The sequence below is a fragment of the Pristiophorus japonicus genome, chromosome 11 (genome assembly GCF_044704955.1).
Source record: "Pristiophorus japonicus isolate sPriJap1 chromosome 11, sPriJap1.hap1, whole genome shotgun sequence".
Lineage (NCBI taxonomy): Eukaryota > Metazoa > Chordata > Chondrichthyes > Pristiophoridae > Pristiophorus > Pristiophorus japonicus.
Window position 1 is genome coordinate 204810765 of NC_091987.1, and position 23298 is coordinate 204834062.

The following is a 23298-nucleotide window of genomic DNA, read 5'->3' on the forward strand; positions in this document are numbered from 1 at the left end:
GCCTGCTGGTGTCTAGTGTATACTGTACACGTGCCTCCCAATTTTTTTGCTTATGTGGACAAGGTTTGCAGAGCAGGTAATTAAAAGTTTTGCCGCAGGAATCAGACATCGATCCTCAATTTAAAATGGCGTCAGTCCTGGAATAGAGCTCCCCCGAGTGGACGACTGCTCCATCTAGTGGACTACTGTGATAATGCAACTACTGATGTGAATACAATAAAAGGGTCATGTGGCAAAGTCACATGACAGTTTCTGTGTCGCGCCATCTTGTGTTAGTGATGTCGGAATATATCAAGTCCATTTTGATTTTGTTGGATAAGATTGACCAAATTCACGAGAGGAATTAAGGGATTATTAATTGCCTTTACACAGTCGGGGCGCAGATGGATAGGCCTCCCGCCATTGGCTTCATGTGCAAACTAGTGCGGGCGTCCTCCTGTAAACATGTGTGTGCACAATTGTACCATTAGCATCAAGGTGCCAGTTTCATTCATGCCAGCATAGTAAATTGACCATGTGCGTTAACAATCAGTCGTGGCTCAGTGGGTAGCACTCTCACCTTGAGTCAGAAGGTTGTGGGTTCAAGTCCCACTCCAGGGATTGAGCACAAAAATCTAGGTCGACACTCCAGTGCAGTGCTGAGGGAGTGCTGCACTGTCGGAGGTGCCGTCTTTCAGATGAGACGTTAAACCGAAGTCCTATCTGCCCTTTCAGGTGGATGTAAAAGATCCCATGGCATTATTAGGAAGAAGAGCAGGGGAGTTATCCCTGGTGTCCTGGCCAATATTTACCCCTCAATCAACATAACAAAAACAGATTACCTGGTCATTATCACATAGCTGTTTGTGGGAGCTTGCTGTGCACAAATTGGCTGCCGTGTTTCCTACATTACAGCAGTGATTACACTTCATGAGTACTTAATTGGCATAAGGCGCTTTGGGATGTCCTGAGGTTGTGAAAGACGCTATATAAATGCAAGTCTTTCTGCGGGTATCCATAAAATAGCCAAGGCCCCTCCCCTGCCTTTCCACAGAAAGCAGCTTTCCAAAAGTGGGAGAGTGACACATGGCAGGCACTTTCCCCAAGTAGAATTCAATAATCCCACAAGCGTAAAGAGGATTATTGTCGTTATATAATTTTTGTTAAGTGTACACCAGCTCAGCAAGCCGAGAATTGCATGCAAGATAGCGTTGAGAAAGTGAGGTGGCGCTCACAGAATCTTGAAGAACTGGATCTTTTTGGAAGGTGAAGCCATTTGAGATGTGCTACACGATAAAATTTGAGTGTTTGCAAAATCTGCTCACCGCATCATTCCACCTGTGATCCCCTTGATACCATGCTAGTGAAGGGAACGATGTTTACTGGAGCTATTCATTTTAAATATGGACTTAGCCCAGTGTTAAGTCCATTTTTTGGGAACAGTGCCTTGTATGTGTGACGACAATCTGAACAACATGGTGACCAACATGAATTTTAAACACAAGCGCGTAGAAAATTAATTGTCACAATGCAGGGCTTGACATCTCAATTCGTACTGCTCTTCTGTGTGACCTCCCGTCTCCTTCAGCTGGTGTAATCCTCCATGGCACCAGATAAAATGCTGATTTCGGTGGAAATTTTATATGAAGTCGCATTGGAAAATGTGAAGGTAGAAGGCTGTGCAGTTCAGTTTTCTAATTGTTGGAGTGTGATAAATGTTGGTGTTTATCATTATATGTGCCCAAGCTATAATTGTCCTTTTGGTGCTGCTTGTAAGTTCCATCCCTCTCGAGGGGATAAATTATAACTTGCCTCTCACTTCACACTTTAAGCCTGGTAATGTATGTAATTGAGGATTTAATAGACTCTATATAACTTTTTGAAAAATGTGATGGAAGTCAAGAGTTCAAAAGATTACATGGCAGTTTTGTGGGCGGATAAGTGCAGTGTCCTTGTCTGAAGGCATTGCAATGTTGCATCAATTATTTGACTGTTGCATATCTCCAACTGCTTGCAACCTTCCGAGATCTCTCTACCCTTTGAGCACCAGCGATTTCAATGACTAGGCCCTAAGTTCTGGAATTCCCTCACTAAACCTCTCTCCCTTTCTCTCTCCTCCTTTAAGGCACTCCATAAAACCTATCTCTCTTTGACCAAGCTCTTGGTCACCTGTCCCACTATCTCCTCGTGTGGCTCGGGATCCAGAAACGCTCTGAAGCACTTTGGGATGTTTTCCTCAGTTGTAAATGCAAGTTTCTGTACTACTAATGAGTCTGGCAGGAACCTGACCGAGCACTGGAGAAGCGATTCTGTTGCGTTTTATGTGGGAGCAATGGCTTCTGTGTTTATGTAGTTCACTTTACTGCAAATTAGAGGAACAGCTGTGTTTTGTGATGTTGGAGATTTTGAAATCAGTCCCCAGTGCATGTATGGTCTGTTGGACTAAGTGCTTCAGGCCCCTGTAAAGCCCTGTGAATAGGTCTGTAAACACCCTCAGCTGTTGCGTTTGGTTCTGTGCCTGGAAGAAATTTATCATTTAGTTTGACCAGATCCAAGGTGATGAAAAAGTAGCACCTCTGATTTGTGGCCGTAATTTTGTTTTTCAACACGAGCATAAAAACAGGTACTTCTCCTTTGTGTGGCCTCTCGTCTCCTTCAGCTTTCTTAATCCTGCATGACACCAGCTAAAATGCTGATTTCAGTAGAAACGTTGTGTGCAGAGCCAATGCACCAGCCAGTCGATAACATTTGCTTTTCTGTAAAGCCAATAGTGTAAAGTTAGAATGTTGTATAGGGTACACGGTTAATGGGATGTGGGACTAATGTCTGGCACTTGACTATTCCAACGCACTCCTGGCTGGCCTCCCACATTCGACCCTATGTAAACTTGAGGTCATCCAAAACTCTCCATGTCCGAACGCACATCAAGTCCCGTCCACCCAACACCCCTGTGCTCGCTGACCTACATTGGCTCCCGGTTAAGCAATGTCTCAATCTCAAAATTCTCATTGTTTTCAAATCCCTCCATGGCCTCGCCCTCCCTCTATCTCTGTAATCTCCTCCAGGCCCACCCCCCGAGTGATCTGCACTCCTCTAATTCTGCTCTCTTGCCCATCCCTGAATTTAATTGCTCAACCAATTGTGGCCGTGCCTTCAGTTGCCTGGGTCCTAAGCTCTGGAATTCCTTCCCTAAGCCTCTCTGCATCTCTCTCCTCCTTCAAAAGGCTCCTTAAAACCTACCTAATTTTAGTAGAAAACAATGTCCGGACAATACAGATAAATGTGTTTCATTTGTATATTTGCTGAACAAGCATCTACTATCATTGGGTGCAAAACTTTGCAGTCTCTTATCTCTTTCACCAATGTTTAGATTGCTGCTATAAGTTTCTCACACAACACATCAGTCAGATCCGAGGGTTTTGTCCAGCAGTTGCGAGTGGTATTTTGACCTCATCAGACTGATCACTGAGAATGTTGACTCACACAATGAGCTGCAGCAGATCTGTCCCGCTCTCCACCTAAAATGTGTTTGGATGCTCCTTCTCCTATGCACAATTGGTTGGGCTTGTTTTCTTCCGCTGGCCGAAAGCAGTTATTGGTTGAGCTGACCATGATGACCGGTCCGTTCTCTCTACATCATCATCATCATCATAGGCAGTCCCTCAGAATCGAGGAAGACTTGCTTCCACTCCTGAAGTGAGTTCTTTGGTGGCTGAACAGTCCTATGTGAGAACCACAGACTCTGTCACAGGTGGGACAGACATTTGCCGAGGGAAGGGTCGGGTGGGACTGATTTGCCACACACTCCTTCCGCTGCCTGCGCTTGACCTCTTCACGCTCTCGGCGTTGAGATTCGAAGAGCTCAACGCCATCCCGGATACACTTTCTCCACCTAGGGTGATCTTTTGCCAGGGACTTCCATGTGTCAGTGGTGATGTCTTTACCAGGGAGGCTTTGAGGGTGTCCTTGTAATGTTTCCGCTGCCCACCTTTGGCTCGTTTGCCATGAACGAGCTCTGCATAAAGCATCTGCTTTGGGAGTCTCATGTCTGGCATGTGAACCATGTGGCCTGCCCAGCGAAGCTGATCGAGTGTGGTCAGTGCTTCATTGCTGGGAAAGTTAGTCTGGACGAGGACACTGATGTTGGTGTGCCTGTCCTCCCAGGGGATTTGCAGGATCTTGCAGAGACATTGTTGGTGATATATCTCCAGCGACTTGAGGTGTCTTCCTTACACCGTCCATGCCTCTGATCCATACAGGAGGCCGGGTATTACTACAGCCCTGTAGACCATGAACTTGGTGGTAGATTTGAGGGCCTGGTCTTCGAACACTCTTTTCCTCAGGCGGCCGAAGGCTGCACTGGCGCACTGGAGGCGGTGTTGAATCTCCGCATCATTGTCTGCTTTTGTTGACGAGGCTCCCTATTTATTTGCCAACTACACTTGAGTGCCCATCCAACGCCTTGGCAATACATGGGCTCACTGAACCATTCACTCGTACATTCAACCAGAATTGTATATTGTGTCTCATTCATTTCCACAGGGCTATAGGTGTTGAATATAACATTGATTAAATGTCAGCGCTGTTGTAACTTCGCTGCATGGCACAAAACTAGATCAGTTTAAATGATCCCATTGGTCAGCCCACCTTTCGGCTTGGAACCACTCTCCAATTTTAGAAATTCTTGTTTCCATCCCCGTGTACAGATTTGATTCATGTAGTCATCATCAAAGGCAGTCCCTCGGAATCGAATACTTGCTTCCACTCTTAAAAATGAGTCCTTCGGTGGCTGAACAATCCAATATGAGAACCACAGTCTCCGTCACAGATGGGGCAGATAGTTGTTGAGGGTAAGGGAGGGTGGGACAGGTTTGCCGCATGCTCCTTCTGCCTGAGCTTGATTTCTGCATGCTCTCAGCGATGAGACTCTGTGCTCAGCGCCCTCCCGGATGCACTTCCTCCACTTAGGGTGGTCTTTGGCCAGGGACTCTCAGGTGTCAGTGGGGATGTCGCACTTTATCAGGGAGCCTTTGAGGGTGTCCTTGTAACGTTTCATCTGCCCACCTTTGGCTCATTTGCTGTGAAGGAGTTCCGAGTAGAGCACTTGCTTTGGTAGTGTCGTGTCTGGCGTGTGAACAATGTGGCTTGCCCAGCGGAGCTGATCAAGCGTTGTCAGTGCTTCAATGCTAGGGATGTTGGCCTGGTCGAGGACGCTAACGTTGGTTCGTGTCTCCTCCCAGGGGATTTGCAGGATCTTGCTCCTCCTCCACTGACGACCTGACCTCTTCTCTAGCACGTGGTGAGCACAATGGCTGTGACCACCTTGACCTCCTTCCACTCTGAACACCACCCCAAAAAATGGACCACTGACCTTCCCAATGCCTGCCCCCAGTCAAACCTTACATTCATGTACCTGTAGTATAACATTAGGTGCTCACGTCTAGATGCCATGCTGCTCCAGTTTGTGCGGCTGCCCATAAGGTTTAATGGCGACCATGAACTGACCGGATTTTCAGAAAAACCCAACTGGTTCACAGATGTCCTTTGGGGAAGGAAATCTGCCGTCCTTACCTGGTCTGGCCTATATGTGACTCCAGACCCACAGCAATGTGGTTGACTCTTAACTGCTCCTCTGAAATGGCCCGACGAGCCAGTCAATTGTAACAAACCACTACAACAAAGTCAGCACTGCGGGAGCACCTTCACCACACGGACTGCAGCGGCTCATCACCACCTTCCCGAGGGCAATTCGGGATGGACAATAAATGCTGGTCTGGCCAGTGACGTCCACATCCTGTCAACGGATAAATTAAGTTGATGACATTGAAATAAATCTGCAGCCTCAGAATGTTTTGCTACATTAAAGGCGCTATGTAAATTTAATTTGCTGCCCTTCCTCTAGTTCCGAATGTAAAGACGCTCAGCCTGGAGGTCTGTTTGCTATTGCTTCACCAACACTTCCAGAAATTTCATCTATAAATCATTGTGTATTTAATTTCATGCACTTGAATGTGGTTGGCCAGACTTCAAGTGACTACTTCTCTCCTTGGTTTTGGCCTCGAGAGATGACACCAGTGTACCACACGGGACTCATTACTCTGATAAACCATCAATGGATTGCTTTAATTAAATCTTGCAACTATTTTAAACTTTGTCAGCTGTGGCTCAGTGGGTAGCACTCTCGCCTCGGAGTCAGAAGGTTGCAGATGCAAGTCCCACTGAGTACAAATCTAGGCTGACACTCCAGTGCAATGCTGAGGGTGTGCTGCACTGTCGGTGGTGCCGTCTTTCGGAAGAGACGTTAAACCGAGGCCCCGTCTGCACTCTCAACAGGACGTAAAAGAACCCGTGGCACTATTTATTAGAAGAGCAGGGGAGTTATCCCTGGTGTCCTGGCCAATATTTATCCCTCAATCAACATCACTAAAACAGATTATCTAGTCATTATCATATTGCTGCTTGTGGGAGCTTGCTGTGCCCAAATTGGCTGCCGCGTTTCCCACATTACAATAGTGACTACACTTCAAAAAGTACTTCATTGGCTGTAAACGTGCTTTGAGACGTCCGGTCGTGAAAGGCGCTATATAAATCCAAGTCTTTCTTTAAATGTAGGGTCCCACAAAGTGCAGGCCAAGTGTGAATTATTCTGTGCACAGTGCATGTGAAGCAAGGGGGGGGGGGTGGTTCTTGGATAAGACTTTGCAGTCTTTTAGATATCTGCTGTCCTCTACTACTTGAGCTGCACAACATCAATTGTGCAAATCGTAAGACTTGAATACTGCTTTGGGAATAGTGGATATTTATTTCTTTGATGCAGTAACATTGGAATAAGCAATTGTGTGACCTTACTTGAAAAGTCAAGCTTTGATTCATGCCTGCACTTAAACAGGGCATCTATTACATTGTGTGTGCACTGAAATTCATTTTTCTTTATGAAAATTAATTTCTTTCCCCACATCTTCAACAGATGGAGATGTTCACATCTGTTGAAGATTGTGGAGATTTGACTTGGCAACAGTTATCTGTAATATAATAAAATTTATAGAAGTGTCCATCAGTATGGTTACCCCCCCACTCCACCCCACATGTCATATACCTTCCCCCCCCCCCTTTATTCCCATCCCATTCCTATTTTTGTGAAGGATTCCCCCCCCGCCCAGGTGTCTCTGTTCCATTACTTTTTTTATTTGTCGTTGGCAAGGCCAGCATTTATTGCCCATCCCTAATTGCCCTTAAGAAGGTGGTGGTGAGCAGACGCCTTGAACCGCTGCAGTCCGTGTGCTGAAGGTGCTCCCACAGTGCTGTTAGGGAGGGAGTTCCAGGATTTTGACCCAGCAACTATGAAGGAACGGCGATGTACTTCCAAGTCAGGATGGGCTATGACTTGGAGGGGAACTTGCAGGTGGAGGTGTTCCCATGTGCGTGCTGCCCCTGTCTTTCTAGTTGGCAGAGGTCGCGGGTTTGGGAGGTGCTGCCGAAGAAACCTTAGAGTGGAAGCAAGTCTTCCTCGATTCCGAGGGACTGCCTGTGATGATGGTGAGTTGCTGCTCCATTAATGACTGAACCAGATTTGAGTGAGTGGTGGAGATAATCCTGCACTGATCTTTACTTGGTAAAATCCATTTCTTCAGTCAAGTGTCTCATTTTCTGCATATTATTCGCTTATACAGGCATTGCATCTGACAGCAAGTGCGCCATTGGAGGCGTCCTCCTGAGTGTAAACCGAGCAACACCAATTCCATCATTGGAACTGAAACCCTCCTCTCCTGGGATGTCGCTTGCTTTCGGTGCTTCCAGGAGAATACTGTTCTGGGCAAAACTCGGTGCCAACAGCAACTGGTATTGGGTCCTATTACTTTCATTGAGTGCTCAGTCTGCCCTTACAGATCAGCGGTCTGTCTTTTTCCATCAGCATTTTGGATGGGCTTTTGGAAAATGGTAATGTTGCAGTGGTAACTCTGCTCGCCCAAATCTTGTACTTGAGCAGCAATCCGGGTTTTCCCAATCAGCGGCTCAGAATGAGGATCCCCAATGTAGCACCCCAACTTCTTATTATGCTGCTGGTAGCTTGTTGGCCAATTTATCTTGCACTGTATATTCAGAGAATACTGAAGATTGACTTGAGAATTTTCACTATTATCCATCGCTACTCATCAATAATTGAATGTGTGATGTTTAATTAGTGTAACTGTGTATCGGCGATGTGCTGAGCATTTCATTCTTGACTCAAAAGTTCTTTGAGGTTTTTCCTCAGAAAAAGGGGGCGGCACAGGAAAGAAAGACTTGCATTTATATACAAGTTGAACTCCCTAATCCGGAACCTGGCCTGTTCTGGATAAGGGGTGGTCACGTTAAATTGGATGCTACAGGTACTGAACAAGGGGATATCGGGACTGGCTGACTTGGGGCTGGGAGTGCGGCAGAGAGATCATGGGGTGGGGGGTGGGCCGTGGGGTCAGCAGCGAGGAAGGACTTCAATTTGTTCATGTTGGAGTTCTGCGCATGCGCCACCCGGTGGCCGGGAATGGTTCTGGGCGAGGGGTGATTCCGGATAAGGGAGTTCTGGATAAGGGAGGTTCAATCTGTAGCGCCTTTCACGACCACCGGACGTCTCGAAGCTCTTTACAGCCAATGAAGTACTTTTGGACTGTTGTCATTGTTGCAACGTGGGAAACACGGCAGCCAATTTGCGCACAGCAAGCTCCCACAAACCACAATGTGATAACGGTTTTTGTTATGTTGATTGAGGGATAAGAATTGGCCAGGATAACTCCCCTGCTCTTCTATGAAATAGTGCCATGGGGTCGCTTACGTCCAGCTAAGAGCTGACGGGGCCTAGGTTTAATGTCTCATCCGAAAGACGGCACCTCCAACAGTGCGGTGCTCCCCCTGTACTGCACTGGAGTGTCAGCCTAGATTTTTGTGCTCAAGTCCCTGGAGTGGGGACTTGAACCCACAACCTTCTGACTCAGAGGCGAGGGTGCTACCCACTGAGCCACAGCTGACGACAAGAATGGGAGTGTAAAGCGTCTTATGCTTCTCAAACACCTCCAGTTACATAGAGTAAATTAACGTCCATTGGCTCTGCTGTAGACACAGGTTTAACTGTGAAATCCTTATTTCGCTGGGTGGGTTTGGAGGAGAGTGAAATGAAGCAGTTGTTCCTGCTCCTGCTGACCAAGAATTGCATTTGCCATGCTCACTGTGTGTGTATGTGCCCACAAAGAGCCAGCACTAATTTCAGCAGGTCTGGTAATGGTATGTTCTTGAGCTGAAAGGCCGGGTGGATTTACTCGGAGTCTTTCAAGGTCTTATACACATTTCTGCTTTGATTCACTGCCCCTCCTGTTAAATTCTTCAAAAAAAAATGTAAAGGAGCCAAGTTTTATCTTGCTATGCATACCAAATATTGATGCCAGTTGACCTTCAGGTTGGACGAGGCTTAGTTTAAAAAAAAATCTAATTGGCTTCAATAGTTTCTTCAGCTTGGAATTGATCCAGTTTCCGAATAACATCCTGTCAACTGCTTTCTGGGATGCAGCTCAGAAAGGAGATGCCTTGTTTTAATTTGACTGGGATTTAGGTATCTTTAATGTTCTAGTTTCTTCATTGTTTTCACAGGCTTTTCTGTGACAAATGAGATGGATGTGTTTGATTTTCCTCTGAAGGCTGATTCGCAGGATTCTTGCTGGGTTTGATGCATTTGATCAAAGGCACTAAATAAATATTGAATTAAGTGCTAAGCCCATCAGCATGCAGGTCACAACACTGGAGTTGCAACGTTTGAATTAATGTTACTGATAACATTTTTTTACCATCTGCTGTGTTTAAATGTCTACAAATTTTATAAACCCTGCTTGTTCAATGCAGGTAATTATACTATGTTGTACACGAAGCCATCTCTGTTTAATAACACTTGAAAAGAAAAACTGATTTTAATAACCTAACCAATCATTTGAAATTCGCAAGTAACCTTGCTATTTTTATTATCTTTAGCATAAGAAATGTATACAATTTGACGTGAGCAAATGGGAAACTGCACTCTCTCTTGACGTGATGGTGTTTCCCAGCATTGTACCCAGTTGACTCTCTACCATCTCAGTTTTTAACATTTGCTCACAGGAGGTAGGTGTCGCTGACGAGGCCAGCATTTATTGCCCATCCCTAATTGCCCTCGAGAAGGTGGTGGTGAGCCGCCACCTTGAACCGCTGCAGTCCCAAGTGGTGAAGGTGCTCCCACAGCGTTGTTAAGGAGTGCTGGTCTCCAGTCGTCTTGGGTAATCCTTGCCACTGGACCAGGACCTAGCTCTGTCAAGCCCGTGTGGTGGCTGGTGTGCAACAATTGCCACATGTTAAAAAAATCCACACACGGGCATCTTCCACCCTTCAAGATATAGCTCGGGACCTAGAATATTAGGTCTTTCATTGAAACACCTGTGAACTCCTTTTTTGCCGTGGAAGCACGTCATCCTCGATATGATGATGAGGGAGAGAGTTCCACGATTTTGACCCAGTGACGATGAAGAAATGGCGATATACTTCCAAGTCAGGATGGTGTGTGACTTGGAGGGGAACTTGGAGGTGATGGTGTTCCCATGTGCTTTCTGCCCTCGTCCTTCCAGGTGGTAGAGGTTGCGGTTTTGGGAGATGCTACCAAAGAAGCCTTGGCGAGTTGCTGCAGTGCAGCTTGTAGATGGTACACACTGCAGCCACGGTGCGCCGATGGTGGAGGGAGTGAATGTTTCAGGCGGTGGATGGGGTGCCAATCAAGCGGGCTGCTTTGTCCTGGACCGTGTCGAGCTTCTTGAGTGTTGTTGGAGCTGCACTCATCCAGCCAAGTGGAAATTATTCCATCACACTCCGACTTGTGCCTTGTAGATGGTGGAAAGGCTTTGGGGAGTCTGGAGGTGAGACACTCAGCGCAGAATACCCAGCCTCTGACCTGAACTCACTGTTGTAATGTCACAGGTTTCAGCACTTTACTACGGAATGAAGGTTTGTGGATATGTCCGTCACTCATGTGCAATGTCGTGTTTAATGACAGAAATCCCCAAAGGGAAATTAGACTGACTTGTTAACCTATTTTTAAGATGTGTTTGTGCACCCACACACACATACACATAGAAACATAGAAAATAGGTGCAGGAGCAGGCCATTCGGCCCTTCTAGCCTGCACCGCCATTCAATGAGTTCATGGCTGAACATGCAACTTCAGTACCCCATTCCTGCTTTCTTGCCATACCCCTTGATCCCCCTAGTAGTAAGGACTACATCTAACTCCTTTTTGAATATATTTAGTGAATTGGCCTCAACAACTTTCTGTGGTAGAGAATTCTACAGGTTCACCACTCTCTGGGTGAAGAAGTTTCTCCTCATCTCACTTTTACAGAGAGGCTTAAGTTTGCTGTGTCCTTAGCTTTCAAAATTCCTGCTGTACAAACAACTGATGGGGGAGGCGAAAATCACAAAAATGCACTTTTAACAGCGGCTTCTATTAATACATGCAAATCTATGCAAATATATACCAAATTGACATTTACTTTTTGTGCACGGTGTACCATGAAAGAAGCTGGCTTATCTTCTCGCCCTTTGCCTGTTAATCGTGCAGCCACTTTGGAGGTCACGGGGCAGCAAGTGGGGAGATCAATTAATCTACCCAATAACAACTTGACCCGGCATTATTGTTTTAAGCATTCAACGAACTGTGGGACTTGGAGCTGTACAGCCAAACACACAATCATTACTATCTGACTCCAAGGGCACGTGCTGGAAGATGAAGCTGTTGTCTGCTTAATTGAATTGCTTTCTGCATTCATAACCCAGCTCCGTTCCACAATCTGTGTTATTTGACTTGAAACCTGATCAGTGCTGATTGGTAATTTACCTCTTCCTGGGAAATTGGCATAACCTAATTATTGTCAATATGCTGATCCTGTCGTCTAATTGCTGAGTGTATAACCATTGTATGAAATGACAGGACGGTACAGTTGTATCGTGATGAAAAGTCTGGTTTTAGTGCTTTCTCGACATCCACTAACAAAACCCATTATGGATGGGAAGGATTTACTAGATCTTTGCGAGCGTTTGTTGCTATCGATCATAAGAATTAGGAGGCCCCTGGAGTCTGCCCCCGCCATTCAATAAGGTCATGGCTGATCTACCTCCATTCCACTTTCTTGCACAATCCCTTGATTCCCTTCATATCCAAAAATCTATCGATCTCTGTCTTGAATATACTCAACGACTGAGCCTCCACAGCCCTCCTGGGTCGAGAATTCCAAAGATTCACCACCGTCTGAGTGAAGACATTTTGCCTCATCTCAGTCTTAAATGGCCGACCCCTTATCCTGAGACGGTGACCATAGGAATGGCCTAGATGGTTTCCATAGCCAGTGTCTTTCTTTGCTGGTTTTTGAATATCCTGATGGCTTTGGAAACCATATACCAAAGCAAGAGATAGTTTAAATTTTTTTTAATCAGCCTAAATAGCATTTTTATTTGGTGCGCTGAATATGTTGCAAATGTTTCACACAATGAAATACTTGGAAACTGTTGGGGAAACTACCAACCTCTTAATACCTATGATTGGTGCAGACAGATAATTTGGTTAAAAATCTCAGCCTTTTTACTTTGATGCCGAAAAATGTGTGTGGGTGGTGACAGCTGATTCAGTACAATGCCTCTAATTTTACATGCGTATGCATTTTGATTAGAGGAGAGGTAGCCTGTTCATGCAGTAATCATATTTAATCGCTGTTGGGTATGACAGGTGATCATTAAATTAACAGCTATTCACCACACATCTGAGCTGATAATCGTGGTTTAGGACGGCTGCAATATAACTATTATATTCTGTACAAAATCAGGCATTTACAAATCTGTCTAGGGTTACTATATTATAATTGAAACCTGTTACAGGAACTCAAAACTGCAAAGTAGAAATTGCAATAGTACTGTGACAATCGAAGCAATGTCTTCAAGTCTGTGCAGTCTACCAAGCGGTGCACTGCAACCTTAGCTGTTAAATGACGGTGTGATCATTTTGTTCATTCATTAGCCAACATTTGAATATCCAGTGACATGGAAACCTGCAGCACTTTGATCTATGTGCCCAGGTCCTTCGAAAGGAGCGTTTAGACACAAGCTCCGTGTGATGCTCTCACGAGTGACGTTGCAAATTGCTGGTCCAGTTCAAATGATCAGTTAGTTTAGTTATAATACCCTTTTTGCTTTCTGTAATTTTATATTTCACTGTGTTTATAGTGTCTGAGGCAATGTCTCAAATTAATGCAATTTTTGACATGGGCACTCTGCACAACCTTTGACCAACATTCAATGGCTGAACAAAAATGCCATCGTTTTTAGTTTCCAACTATCGCTGAAACTTCTCATAAGATATGATAGAAATTTTACAGCACAGACAAAGGCCATTCGGCCCATGGTGTCCGTGCCGGCTGACAAAGAGCTATCCAGCCTAATCCCACTTTCCTGTAGGTGACGGCACTTCACGTGCATATCCAAGTACTTTTTAAATGTGGTGAGGGTTTCTGCCTCTTGCCATCCTTTCAGGCAGTGAGTTCCACACCCCCACCACCCTCTGAGTGAAAACATTTCTCCCCAAATCCCCTCTAAGCCTCCTACCAGTTACTTTAAATCTATGTCCCTGGTTATTGACCCCTCTGCTAAGGTCCTTCCTATCCACTTTTATTTTAAGAACACAAGAACATAAGAAATAGGAGCAGGAGTAGGCCATACAGCCCCTTGAGCCTGCTCCGCCATTCAATAAGATCATGGCTGATCTGATCATGGACTCAGCTTCACTTCCCCGCCCGCTCCCCATTCCCCCTTATCCCCTTATCATTTAAGAAACGGTCTATTTCTGGCTTAAATTTATTCAATGTCTCAGCTTCCACAGCTCTGAGGCAGCGAATTCCACAGATTTACAACCCTCAAAAGAAATTTCTCCTCATCTTTGTTTTAAATGGGCGGCCCCTTATTCTAAGATCATGCCCTCTAGCTCTAGTCTCCCCTATCAGTGGAAACATCCTCTCTGCATCCATCTTGTCAAGCCCCCTCATAATCTTATACATTTCGAGAAGATCACCTCTCATTCTTCTGAATTCCAATGCGTAGAGGCCCAACCTACTCAACTTTTCCTTATAAGTCAACCCCTCATCCCTGGAATCAACCTATGAACCTTCTCTGAACTGCCTCCAAAGCAATGTGGAAAGCAAAACTGCATGCAGTATTCTAGGTGTGACCTCACCAATACCTTGTATAGCTGTAGCAAGACTTCCCTGTTTTTATACTCCATCCCCTTTGCAATAAAGGCCAATATATACCATTGGCCTTCCTGATCACTTGGCCCCTCATAATTTTGTACTCAATTAGGTCTCCTTTCAGTCTTCTCTGTTCCAAAGAAAACTACCCCAGGCCTATCCAATCTTTCCTCATAACTAAAATTCTCTCGTCCTGGCAATATCCTCGTAAGCCTTCTCTGTATCCTCTCTCGTGCAATCACATCTTTCCTGTAATGTGCTGACCAGAACTGCATGCAGTACTCTGAACTACAGATTTTACAGAAATGATAACCGGAATGGGTTCCCAGCATTTAGTGAGCCAGAATAGGAGGTACCTAACTTGGCAGATCTCAAAACTTGAGTAAATCTATCTTTGCAGTGCAAGCTGAACTCCGGATGCCATCTCTTTTTATAGAAGAGGGCACCATCAACAGTGGAGAATTATCACAGTTGCCTTTAAATGCACCTTCTCTTTGTTCCATTCCTTGATGTAGAGATTTCCAGCCTAGCTCCACATCTTGGTGTGTTTTGGCTTCAATTGGCCTAGAAGATGACTGAAAGGATCTGCAACTTCTTTATTCTTGAAGTCATGGGCACTCAGAGCCTTGAATAACTTGTGTCTAGTGTTTGTTGCAATCAATCACTTGAAAGAATTTTATTGTTCCGGCAAAATTGAGGCTTTTTTAAGGTCTGTTTCTCCTGTGGTTTTGAATAGACATCATCATTGGTACAGAAATGTGAATTGCTTTACACTTCAGACATTTTAGAAATAAGTGAGGCTGAATTTTTTTTTAGTAGTACAGGTTGGACCCCTCTGGTCCGGGACACTATATGGTCCAGAAACATCCATGGCTTGGCATTAGTTGAGCCTGAAGGAGAGGAGGGTTTATAATTTTTTTAAAGCACCAATCCAGCGCGTTAACCACTGCTGGGAGCGGCTGTCAGTGAGTGTGTGCGCCGATTGGCTGGAGCGGCTGCCAGTCAGTGAGTGTGTGCACGAGTGTTGAGGGAGCCGCTCACAAGCTGCCAACACGTGCTCGCGTACACAACAGGAGCCCGGACGCTGTCGTCCGGTAAGCCTAGGCTAGGCGTGGCCTCTTGTGGTCCAGAGAATTGTCTGTTTTCACCGGTCAGGTCCTGAGGGTGATGAAATGTTAACAAACCATGTGAAAACCCCGGATGAAAGTGTCCCAATTCTGCAGAATTGACTCATTCACACATGGCTCATTCAAAAATCTTAATCACCTACGCTCAAATTTCAGCTGTAAGTTGATCTTCAGAGCTTGCTCGGATGCTACCTGTAGGATATCCTTTTAAGCTGTAGTACAGGTTACGTACTGTATCAGTGCCATTAGCTCCAGCTGCTGGCAACTCAAAGTGAACTCGTGGCATTTGCCAAGGCTGCTGTCCGGAAGCCTTGTTTTTTTTTAACTGGGCATTCCTTGCTGCCAGTTTTACCGAATGCTTGAAGTTTAATTGTGGTCTGTAAGACCAGGAGCTCTCTGCACTAGCATGGCGTGAAACCAGTTCCAACTTTTTTATTTTCATTTAAAAAAAATCTCTACATATACTACATTGAGCTGATTGGAGGGAATAATGACCTTGGTTGTGTTCCTAGAAGTCTTAATTTCACTGTCGCCAGTTTATCGTGATCATGAACTTTGTTACCAATCCTTGAAGCATTTTGGCCAACAGTGGTGCATAGCCGCTGAGAGATCCAGCTGTCTTATTCTTTGCTGTTATCATGAAAAAGTATTTCCAGTAGAATGGAGAAGCTCTATAGGGACGAAGGATTCATAGAATTGTAGACCGAGTGGTTACAGCGCAGAAAGAGGCCTTTTATTTTCCTTCAGGTACTTACCCAATTACCTCCTGATGGCCACGATTGAGTCAGCCTCCACCACCCTTCCCAGCGGTGCATTCCAGATCCTAACCACTTGCTGTGTATTTAAAAAAAAAGTGTATACATCATGTCACCATTGGTTTTTCTACCAATTACCTTAAATCTTCCCGACCCTTCCACCAATGGGAACAGTTTCTCTCTATCTACTCTGTCTACACCCCTCATGATTTTGAACACCTCTGTCAAATCTCCTCTCAACCTTCTCTGCTCTAAAGAGAATAACCCCAGCTTCTCCAGTCTATCCACGTAACTGAAGTCCCTCATCCCTGGATCCTTTCTCGTATCTCTCTTCTGCACCCTCTCCAAGGTCTTCACATCCTTCCTAAAGTGTGGTGCCTGGAATTAGACACGCTACACCAGTTGACCCCGAACCAGTGTTTTATACAGGTTCATCACAACTTCCTTGCTTTTGCACACTCTGCCACTATCTATGAAGCCCAGGATCCTGTATGCCTTTTTTATCCACTTTCTCAACCTGCCCTGCCACCCTTAGCAATTTGTTTCCAGATTGTACTCTTTAGTTTATATTGCCACCTCTCATTCTTTCTACCAAAATTTATCACTTTGCACTTTTCTGCATTAAATTTAATCTGCCACGTGTCCGCTCATTCCACCATCCTGTCTATCTTCTTGAAGTCTTATCACTATCCTCACTATTCACTGTACCTCCAAGTTTTGTGTCATTTTTGGATTCCTTAAGCAGTATGTTGGGCTTTTTGCAAAGTATCACCTTTATTCCTGTGTTTTCGTCAAGGTCACAAATGGTGTCCTCTGTGACTGATGCACTATCCCTCCTCTTACTCCTTAACCTGTCCACAGCCTTTGGTGTGATAAATCGCTCCATCCTCCTCCAAAGCTTTTCTTCCATTGTCCAGCTGCGTAGGACTGCGCTCATCTCATTTCATCCTTACTTACCCAGTCGTAGCCAGAGAATCTCCTGCAATGTTTTCTCCATGCCCCCATACCACTCCCTCTGGAGTCCCACAGAATATATCCTTGGTACCCCCTCCCAGTTCTCATCTACCTGCTTGCACCTTGGCAACATCATCCGAAGTCACAGCGTCAAGCCCTTGCATATAAGCTGACCACATCCAGCTCTACTTAACTGTCGCCTCTCAACCCTCCACTGCCTCTGTTGTAAGACTGCTAGTTTGACATCTAGTCCTGGATGAGCTGCAATTTCCTCCAAATAAACTGAATTAAGAGAAACCATCATCGGCTCCCACCACAAACTCTGTTCCCAACCCACCAATTCCATTTCCCTCCTGGCTACTGTCTCTGACTGAACCAGACCTGTTTGCAACCTCTGTTCTATTTGACTCCATCAGCTCTGATCCCATATCCTCCCGCCTACTTCCACCTCCGTAATATTGTCTTTCTCACGCACAGTGTCATCCCCATCTGCTTCTGAATCCCTCGTCCATGCTTTTGTTACCTCCTAGACACGACCGTACCAAAATTCGGTCATTTTCCCATCTTCCGCCCTTAAGCTCATCCAAAACTCTGCTGCCTGTGTCCTAATTCACACCAAGTCTCGTCCACCCATCACCCCTGTGCTAGCTGACCTACATTGGCTCCAGGTCCACACACGCCTCATTTTAAAATTCCCATCCTTGTATTCAAATCGCTGCATGGCATGGCATGGCACCTCCACCCTATCTCTAACATCCTCCCCGAACTCTGCATTCCTCCAACTGTGGCTCCTTGTGTATCCCTCACTTCCTTGGCCCAGCCAATGACAGCAGCCCCTTAAGCCGTCTTGGCCTTAAGCTGTGGTATTCCCCTCCTAAACCTCTCCGACTCTACACATGAAGTAAGTTTGGACGGTTTCGATACGCTTCCTAGTTTGGCACTAATTTGACACAGTTACGTTCATGGTAGACTTCAATAATCTTCTGCCACATTGAGTATTTGATTCTTGACCAGTCCATTTGTGCTATTTAATGTAGACTTCCCACGTGACTTCCATGTTATGAACTTTTGCTCTTTTACCTGTAGTTAATACTCTCTGGTTTACGACCGAGAAGAGATTGAAGAACTTGTATAATGGAATGTATTTACCTTAAGAGTTGCTGCTCAGAAGTCCATATCTGGAACTAATTCCATATCTGGAACTAGTCAAAGTGCTAGTATACTTTTACTTACCTCCAGCTAAGATCTGAATCTAAAAGCCACCTTGTAGACAAGCTGGGGTAGGTTATTATGATTTAGCTAATTGCTAAGCATGTGTTTTTGGCAGCAATATTCGCAAAAACTTTCCAGAAGGCAAGTCAAAGCTCATTCTGGAATTCCTGGCTTATTAACCAACGTTTCTGTGTCTCTCTTCAACAGAATTATATCTTTAGGCTAATCAGTAAACCACTTGAAGTGGAGTCAACTGCTCTTGGAAGGACACCAAGGGGTTCTGAGCACGTGTAGATGTGAACGGCTCGGATTCAGCTCGGGAACAATTGTGCTGTCATTGTGTGTCCATGGTTCTCTTCGAAGGGTGGCTTTGCCCTTGTATTTGCTCTTCCCTGAAGATCTCCATTTTCTTGAACTTGACTGACCCAAAGATGACATTTATTTGCCTTTTTCCCTTCCTCGCAACACTTGCGATGTGATTCTTCAGTTTTGTGTACAAGCCCGTGATCTTTCCCCACAGCTCCTTGTGCAGTGAGATATGCTTTAAGTTTTTAAACCGATCTGCAGAAAATGCCAAAACAATGATCGCTGGTGGTATGTTTGGTTTACAGGTTGAGCGTCCAAGGTCCGGAATGTTCCGTAATCCGGACTCCAGACCGATTGGTGGCAGGGTCGTCCGGAATCTGTAAGATGTTCCGGAATCCGGACCCTGCTACCTCTAGGTCCCACCGCTGCCCGACCTCGGGCCTTACCTCGAGACCTCCTCGCTGGTCTGCCCGAACACCACCACCTCAATGGGGCCGCCTGACCACGCGTCAGCAGGCTCCAACCGACCACCCCCTCGGTGGTGGGGCCCCGCCCGAGCACTTTTCCGGCAACCCGCCCGAGCACCTCCACGGCGGCGGCGCCCCACACAAACACCTCCACGGCGGCGGCGCCCCACACAAACACCTCCACGGTGGGGCCTCGGCCGACTAGCTCATCAGCCGCCGAACACCCCCCCTCCCCCCTCCCCCTTTCTGATGTTCCGAAATCCGGAAATACCCGAACTTGGGCTTGGGTGGTTCCGGATTTGTGATGTCAGAAAGATGTTCCAAAATCCGGCAAAACGCGAAATCTGGAACAGCCTCGCTCCTGAGGGTTCCGGATTCAAGGCGCTGCACCTGTACTTAATCTTTTTGGCCTTTTTATTTTCCCCCCCCCTCCACTTCTGATCCTTCCCATTGAATTTACTCTCGAGGTTCATCTTGCACCTTTTGAGGAGGTTCTTGCATCTGTCTTCGGGTGTTCTAAATAACGGACGCTGGGGAGAGGCTGGAGTTTGTGCAGGATGGGCCTTCTGTGCACTATTCAGTTAAGCCCCAACCCCCCAAACCATTTTCCTGAGTTGGTGTATTATTGTACAGCCACAGTGGGTGGGGTTCCAGTTGCCGCGAGGGAGCCTGCAAGGTGAAAATCCCAGCAACGCTGTCGTGGTTTCCGTAGAAGAGACGGCAAGGAGCCTCAATGGGGCGGAAGAAGCCCAAAGGTGGAGACTCGAGCCTTTAGTTACGTTCTTGGCTCAACTTGGAGGGAGAGGAGACTGCTGCAAGGTCCTCTGCTTCTAGTGACTGAGCTAAGGGCCTTCACTGCTACTTTCCACAAGGCAGCCTGAGATGCAGCATCAAATGGGCCTGGTGAGTGGGGATCGGGCCCACCCTTCCCTGCCATTTGCAGGGAAGGAGTGGCCAATGGGTGGTTCCGGTGAGGGAAGGGTTAACCCTGATCTGGCTGGTGAGGCGATGGTAAGCCTCATCACCCAAATTTTACCTCGGTTTCTGTGGCCTTCCCACCTGATTTTGAGTGGGAGCTTGTAGCAGAGATATCCCTAGTCTGCCTCAGTGTAGATAAAGCCGCTCTATAAGTTTACCGGGACAGGCCCCATGAAAAGAGACTTGTTTTATAGCGAATTTATTCCTTTTTGTTTTTATTTGTTCTGGGATGTGGGCATCGCTGGCAAGGCCAGCATTTATTGCCCGTCCCTAATCGCCCCTTGAGAAGATGGTGGTGAGCCGCCGCCTTGAACCGCTGCAGTCCGTGTGGTGAAGGTGCTCCCACAGTGCTGTTAGGGAGGGAGTTCCAGGATTTTGACCCGGCGACGATGAAGGAACGGCCGATATATTTCCAAGTCAGCATGGTGTGTGACTTGGAGGGGAACTTGGAGGTGGTGGTGCTCCCATGTCCTTCTAGGTGGTAGAGGTCGTGGGTTTGGGAGATGCTGCTGAAGAAGCCTTGGCGAGTTGCTGCAGTGCATCATGTAGATGGTACACACTGCGCCGGTGGTGGAGGGAGTGAATGTTTAAGGTGGTGAATGGGATGCAAATCAGGTGGGCTGCTTTTAAGTGTCTTCACCTGCCATAAACGGGCTGTAATGGCCTGAAAATATCGGCACCACTGTGTGTGACCCATTTGCAGAAAGTAAATGGGGTGAATCCAGTCAGCAGTCTTCACAATCCAGATCACGAAGGAAATTTGCAAAAACTCTGATCAGCAGTCTGACTTTATTGAGTCACTAGTGTAATCTGCTATTGTTTTAGTTATGTATCAAAGCAAAATGCAGGGGTGGTAGCTCTGAACAGCAGGTGGGCTTTGGCCCAGAACCAAGCTTCCTCCGTAATCACCATGGCAGCATTTCAATACATTTTGGACTAGACAAATCTAGGAGCAAGGAAAGAAATGTCATCCCTTCAAACTGCTCTGAGGAAGGAGAGACAGAGACACCCCAGGTATGTCACTAACACATGCAGAAGCCAAACATCTTTCCCATCTGGAAAACTTCTAGGACAGATAAGCAACAACACGGCGACCGGTCTGAAAGCTACTTTGCATAAACGCGATCATCATGTGCAGGTATGTAGCAACGCAATGGACCGTTGAATTGTCTGAGGTGGTGGCCTTCAGATGAGACCAGTCAAGGCCCCATTTTTGCTGTCAGAGTGGACATTATTTGACTGAGAGCAGAAAGTTCTTGTGATATCCTGGCCAACATTCCTCAACCAACACTGCCAAAACAAGATTAACTGGTCTTTGACAACATTACTGTGTGTGGAGGCATGGGTGTGTGCAAAATGACTGCTGTGTTCACCTAAATAACAGTGGCTGCGCTTCAAAGCGATGAATATATGTGAAGCACGTTTGAACATTTGAGATCGGATGCCGTGCTGCGTAAATGGAAGTGTTTCTTCTTTTTTACCCGAAAAAGAAAACGGCACTAAAATAGCTGCTTGTCCTGTGCAAGGAATGTCATGTTTTTGCATTTAGTTACAAGAATAACAACATTTCTACACAAACTGTCCTTTATTCTGTTTGATAACTGAAGACTTGTTGAAGTCCAATTCCTTGAATACGTGAACACTCTTGTCCAGGTTGCTGAATTAGGAAAGCTGGATTGTGATGTTAGTGCAACTATGGAATCAACTTTTTCAAAATATAGTCACTCTTAGGTCAAAGTTGCTCAGCTTGATAATTGCGAGCACTAAATTCCTACTTTGCGCTGTTTTTCATGATTTTAATCCACATTATTGGATAGTTCAAAAAATTATGTGGAATGGTTAGCAGTAAACTGTGTAAATAAAATGTTGACTGTGTCTTGATATGACTGTATGCTGTCAGTGTGCGTGTTTAAAATTGTTTCAGTCTCAGCACAGTATGGTTCCCTCCCTTTCACCACCCTCTTTTTTTTTTTGGGAGGGGGGGGTGGGGGAAAGAACTGATGAAGAAAACATCAAGTGATCGGACACAAATCTCAAAGATTTTAGATTGCTGCTTAACTCGGATCAATAAACAGACTTGCCTTTATTTCGTGCCTTTCACAACCTCAGGACATCCCATAGTGCTTTATAGCCAATGAAGTGTAGTCACTGTTGTAATGTAGGAAACGCGGCAGCCAATTTGCACACAGCAAGCTCTCACAATCAGCAATGTGATAATTGTAACGAGATAATGTATAGTGCCCTCTAACTATGAGGTATCGATATACAGTATAGCGCCCTCTAGCTAGGAGGTATAGGGAGCTGTATGGAGAGAGGGGGTTTGTGAAGGAACGCCACTTTAAAGCCCCACATGGCTACCTGAGATCTCCCAAATAGAGTTAAGCTGAACTAAGAGTGTTCAAGAGACTATAAAATACATGGTGTCAGAAGCGGGGACTTCCGATCTTTCGTCAAACGCATCTACGGCCGAAATATTGGAACTGTAAGACTTTTTCGAGCCAATCGAAGTTGACGTCGTGCAGTGCAGAGCGTGCTTCCTACACATCGCGCGTGGATCGTGAAGGACGATAAATAGTCATAAGCTTGTAAAATAATCTAGAGACATTAGTAAAGTAAACTTAAAGTGGAATGAGTTATTGCAGAGCCTCGATTGGAAAAAGTAATTCTACAATTACATGGCCATGATATTTTACTATTAGACTTGTTCTAGTCCTTTTGGTATTTGAACTGTTTACATGTACGTGACAAACTCAAAGTCCTAAACTGTAGCGAGCTATCATGACCACCACGGTGCCAACTCCCATGCACATTCCCCTCCTACATCTATTGCAGGTGATGGGCGATTTGAAAGCCAACTACAGCTATGAAATTATCTCACATATGGTGGAAAAACCAGATAAAGTTCAGCTTGCAATGATACCCTAGATATCCACAATAATCTTCCCTACAAATCAAAGGAAGACCAGCAGGAAATTTGAGATTATTTTGAAGCTCTGGGAAGAGCACTGTAAAGGTAAAACCAACATCTGTGAACAGTAGCAGTTTAACAACTGTGTACAAGGGGACGAGTGGTTTGACAGATATCTCGTGAAAGTGAGACAGCTAACATCGTCATGTGATTTCGGCAATTTGAGGGATGATTTCTGCAGTCTGCGGAATATCTGATAACACTCTGCGTAAGAGGCTGTTGCAAGAATCACGTCTAACACTTGATAAATGTGTGATGCTCTGTAAAGCTACA

General features: G+C 45.7%; 1 protein-coding gene across 3 annotated transcripts in view; it reads left to right on the forward strand.

Annotated features, from left to right (window-relative positions):
- The window catches only part of cadm1a (cell adhesion molecule 1a), a 432536-nt gene that overhangs the window by 92023 nt on the left and 317215 nt on the right, over positions 1-23298 (forward strand). The gene's annotated exons all lie outside the window — the stretch shown is intronic.